Source organism: Borostomias antarcticus (assembly GCF_949987555.1).
Source record: "Borostomias antarcticus genome assembly, chromosome: 23".
Classification (NCBI taxonomy): domain Eukaryota; kingdom Metazoa; phylum Chordata; class Actinopteri; order Stomiiformes; family Stomiidae; genus Borostomias; species Borostomias antarcticus.
This window is the reverse complement of record NC_140256.1, coordinates 19,796,007-19,801,006: the sequence shown is the minus strand read 5'-3', so window position 1 is coordinate 19,801,006 and position 5,000 is coordinate 19,796,007. Positions and strand designations below refer to the sequence as shown.

At 50.2% G+C, this 5,000-nt stretch overlaps 1 protein-coding gene across 1 annotated transcript in view; it reads left to right on the top strand.

Annotated features, from left to right (window-relative positions):
- The window catches only part of ipo11 (importin 11), a 199,547-nt gene that overhangs the window by 83,774 nt on the left and 110,773 nt on the right, over nt 1-5,000 (top strand). The gene's annotated exons all lie outside the window — the stretch shown is intronic.

Sequence of the window (5,000 nt, the reverse complement as noted above, 5' to 3'; positions counted from 1 at the left end):
TCCTAGTATTCTATAACCCCTTATTGAAGCATAGAGATGTTCTCTGAGAAAGTCCTGGTGAACCTGCAGCTTTGTCTTCCTTCCTGTGCTCTCAGCTCTTCTGCATGTTCTCTTAAGTTGATTGATCTCCTCATTCCTCCATGGAGCTTTCTGTTTGGCCGTGACCTTTTTCAGTTTCATAGGTGCTACAGAGTCAAGGGCAGCACTCAGTTTGGTATTAAAAGTGCCCCCTAGATCATTAACATGTGAAAAAGCCCCACTTCCAGGGTTGTTACACTATTTGTGTTCATCAATATTTCTAAATGATCGTCTGCTACTGTGTTCAGAAAGCGGTGTGTGCTAATCTCAGTTTTGGGTAACAGTGCTGTGAAGAACATACAGACGTCAGAAACGGCAAGGTCACTGATGGTAAACACCACCGTCATGAGACCCTCTGAGGTCACAAGGTCAAGGGCGTGACCTTGGTTGTGACTTGAGTAGGTCCAGTTACATGTTGAGTAATATCCATGGAATTAAAAGGTTGATAAAGTCCCTGACCTGCGATTCACCCTCATTATCAACATGCAGATTAAAAGGACCTGTGATGATGATGTGATCATAGTCTGTGTGGATAATGAACAGAGTTCAGAAATCATCTCAGCAGGCTGGACATTGATGGTTGGACTACACACAGTGACTGAGTGATGGTTGGACTACACACAGTGACTGAGTGATGGTTGGACTACACACAGTGACTGAGTGATGGTTGGACTACACACAGTGACTGAGTGATGGTTGGACTACACACAGTGACTGTGAGAACTGGTGACAGCATGATATTGTGTGTTCACATCTCCAGGACCATGAGGGAGATACCTGTTTCACTTCCTCATCTTATCCTCTGGATTCTGGTTGTGTGTTTTAATCCATCAATAAATAAATAAATTAAATTAAATTCAAAAGAGGTGAAATCATCAAAGGAAGTGCTCCTGCATCCGTAGCCATGGTGACCGCCCCTCCTCCTCGTTTCCTAGGGGACTGAGAGAGACTCTAGTGGAGGAGACTCTCTAGTGGAGGAGAGACTCTAGTGGAGGAGAGACTCTAGTGGAGGAGAGACTCTAGTGGAGGAGAGACTAGTTGAGGAGAGACTCTAGTGGAGGAGAGACTAGTTGAGGAGAGACTAGTTGAGGAGAGACTAGTTGAGGAGAGACTCTAGTGGAGGAGAGACTCTAGTGGAGGAGAGACTCTAGTGGAGGAGAGACTCTAGTGGAGGAGAGACTAGTGGAGGAGAGACTAGTGGAGGAGAGACTCTAGTGGAGGAGAGACTCTAGTGGAGGAGAGACTAGTGGAGGAGAGACTAGTTGAGGAGAGACTAGTTGAGGAGAGACTCTAGTGGAGGAGAGACTCTAGTGGAGGAGAGACTAGTGGAGGAGAGACTAGTGGAGGAGAGACTAGTTGAGGAGAGACTAGTGGAGGAGAGACTAGTGGAGGAGAGACTCTAGTGGAGGAGAGACTCTAGTGGAGGAGAGACTAGTGGAGGAGAGACTCTAGTGGAGGAGAGACTCTAGTGGAGGAGAGACTAGTGGAGGAGAGACTAGTGGAGGAGAGACTCTAGTGGAGGAGAGACTCTAGTGGAGGAGAGACTCTAGTGGAGGAGAGACTAGTGGAGGAGAGACTAGTTGAGGAGAGACTCTAGTGGAGGAGAGACTCTAGTGGAGGAGAGACTAGTGGAGGAGAGACTAGTGGAGGAGAGACTAGTTGAGGAGAGACTAGTGGAGGAGAGACTCTAGTGGAGGAGAGACTAGTTGAGGAGAGACTCTAGTGGAGGAGAGACTCTAGTGGAGGAGAGACTAGTTGAGGAGAGACTCTAGTTGAGGAGAGACTAGTTGAGGAGAGACTCTAGTGGAGGAGAGACTCTAGTGGAGGAGAGACTAGTTGAGGAGAGACTCTAGTGGAGGAGAGACTCTAGTGGAGGAGAGACTCTAGTGGAGGAGAGACTCTAGTGGAGGAGAGACTAGTGGAGGAGAGACTAGTTGAGGAGAGACTCTAGTGGAGGAGAGACTCTAGTGGAGGAGAGACTAGTGGAGGAGAGACTCTAGTGGAGGAGAGACTCTAGTGGAGGAGAGACTCTAGTGGAGGAGAGACTAGTGGAGGAGAGACTCTAGTGGAGGAGAGACTCTAGTGGAGGAGAGACTCTAGTTGAGGAGAGACTCTAGTGGAGGAGAGACTCTAGTGGAGGAGAGACTAGTGGAGGAGAGACTAGTGGAGGAGAGACTCTAGTGGAGGAGAGACTAGTGGAGGAGAGACTCTAGTGGAGGAGAGACTCTAGTGGAGGAGAGACTCTTGTTGAGGAGAGACTCTAGTGGAGGAGAGACTCTAGTGGAGGAGAGACTAGTGGAGGAGAGACTCTAGTGGAGGAGAGACTAGTGGAGGAGAGACTAGTGGAGGAGAGACTCTAGTTGAGGAGAGACTCTAGTGGAGGAGAGACTAGTTGAGGAGAGACTCTAGTTGAGGAGAGACTCTAGTTGAGGAGAGACTCTAGTGGAGGAGAGACTCTAGTGGAGGAGAGACTAGTGGAGGAGAGACTCTAGTGGAGGAGAGACTAGTGGAGGAGAGACTAGTGGAGGAGAGACTAGTGGAGGAGAGACTAGTGGAGGAGACTCTAGTGGAGGAGAGACTAGTGGAGGAGAGACTAGTGGAGGAGAGAATAGTGGAGGAGACTCTAGTGGAGGAGAGACTCTAGTGGAGGAGAGACTAGTGGAGGAGAGACTCTAGTGGAGGAGAGACTAGTGGAGGAGAGACTAGTGGAGGAGAGACTAGTGGAGGAGACTCTAGTGGAGGAGAGACTAGTGGAGGAGAGACTAGTGGAGGAGAGAATAGTGGAGGAGACTCTAGTGGAGGAGAGACTCTAGTGGAGGAGAGACTAGTGGAGGAGAGACTCTAGTGGAGGAGAGACTAGTGGAGGAGAGACTAGTGGAGGAGAGACTCTAGTGGAGGAGAGACTAGTGGAGGAGAGACTAGTTGAGGAGAGACTCTAGTGGAGGAGAGACTCTAGTGGAGGAGAGACTAGTTGAGGAGAGACTCTAGTGGAGGAGAGACTCTAGTGGAGGAGAGACTAGTGGAGGAGAGACTCTAGTGGAGGAGAGACTAGTGGAGGAGAGACTAGTGGAGGAGAGACTCTAGTGGAGGAGAGACTAGTGGAGGAGAGACTAGTGGAGGAGAGACTAGTGGAGGAGACTCTAGTGGAGGAGAGACTCTAGTGGAGGAGAGACTAGTTGAGGAGAGACTCTAGTGGAGGAGAGACTCTAGTGGAGGAGAGACTCTAGTGGAGGAGAGACTAGTGGAGGAGAGACTAGTGGAGGAGAGACTCTAGTGGAGGAGAGACTCTAGTGGAGGAGAGACTCTAGTGGAGGAGAGACTAGTTGAGGAGAGACTCTAGTGGAGGAGAGACTCTAGTGGAGGAGAGACTAGTGGAGGAGAGACTCTAGTGGAGGAGAGACTAGTGGAGGAGAGACTAGTGGAGGAGAGACTCTAGTTGAGGAGAGACTAGTGGAGGAGAGACTAGTTGAGGAGAGACTCTAGTTGAGGAGAGACTCTAGTGGAGGAGAGACTAGTGGAGGAGAGACTAGTGGAGGAGAGACTCTAGTGGAGGAGAGACTAGTTGAGGAGAGACTCTAGTGGAGGAGAGACTCTAGTTGAGGAGAGACTAGTTGAGGAGAGACTCTAGTGGAGGAGAGACTAGTGGAGGAGAGACTAGTTGAGGAGAGACTCTAGTGGAGGAGAGACTAGTGGAGGAGAGACTCTAGTGGAGGAGAGACTCTAGTGGAGGAGAGACTCTAGTTGAGGAGAGACTAGTGGAGGAGAGACTCTAGTGGAGGAGAGACTAGTGGAGGAGAGACTCTAGTTGAGGAGAGACTCTAGTGGAGGAGAGACTCTAGTGGAGGAGAGACTAGTGGAGGAGAGACTCTAGTTGAGGAGAGACTCTAGTGGAGGAGAGACTAGTTGAGGAGAGACTCTAGTGGAGGAGAGACTAGTGGAGGAGAGACTCTAGTGGAGGAGAGACTCTAGTGGAGGAGAGACTCTAGTGGAGGAGAGACTCTAGTTGAGGAGAGACTAGTGGAGGAGAGACTCTAGTGGAGGAGAGACTAGTGGAGGAGAGACTCTAGTTGAGGAGAGACTCTAGTGGAGGAGAGACTCTAGTGGAGGAGAGACTAGTGGAGGAGAGACTCTAGTGGAGGAGAGACTCTAGTGGAGGAGAGACTCTAGTTGAGGAGAGACTAGTTGAGGAGAGACTCTAGTGGAGGAGAGACTCTAGTGGAGGAGAGACTCTAGTTGGAGGAGAGACTCTAGTGGAGGAGAGACTCTAGTGGAGGAGAGACTAGTGGAGGAGAGACTAGTTGAGGAGAGACTCTAGTGGAGGAGAGACTCTAGTGGAGGAGGGACTCTAGTTGGAGGAGAGACTCTAGTGGAGGAGAGACTAGTGGAGGAGAGACTCTAGTGGAGGAGAGACTCTAGTGGAGGAGAGACTAGTTGAGGAGAGACTCTAGTGGAGGAGAGACTAGTTGAGGAGAGACTCTAGTGGAGGAGAGACTAGTTGAGGAGAGACTCTAGTGGAGGAGAGACTAGTGGAGGAGAGACTCTAGTGGAGGAGAGACTCTAGTGGAGGAGAGACTAGTGGAGGAGAGACTCTAGTGGAGGAGAGACTAGTGGAGGAGAGACTCTAGTGGAGGAGAGACTCTAGTGGAGGAGAGACTAGTGGAGGAGAGACTCTAGTGGAGGAGAGACTCTAGTGGAGGAGAGACTAGTTGAGGAGAGACTCTAGTGGAGGAGAGACTAGTTGAGGAGAGACTCTAGTGGAGGAGAGACTAGTGGAGGAGAGACTAGTTGAGGAGAGACTAGTTGAGGAGAGACTCTAGTGGAGGAGAGACTCTAGTGGAGGAGAGACTAGTGGAGGAGAGACTAGTGGAGGAGAGACTCTAGTGGAGGAGAGACTAGTTGAGGAGAGACTAGTTGAGGAGAGA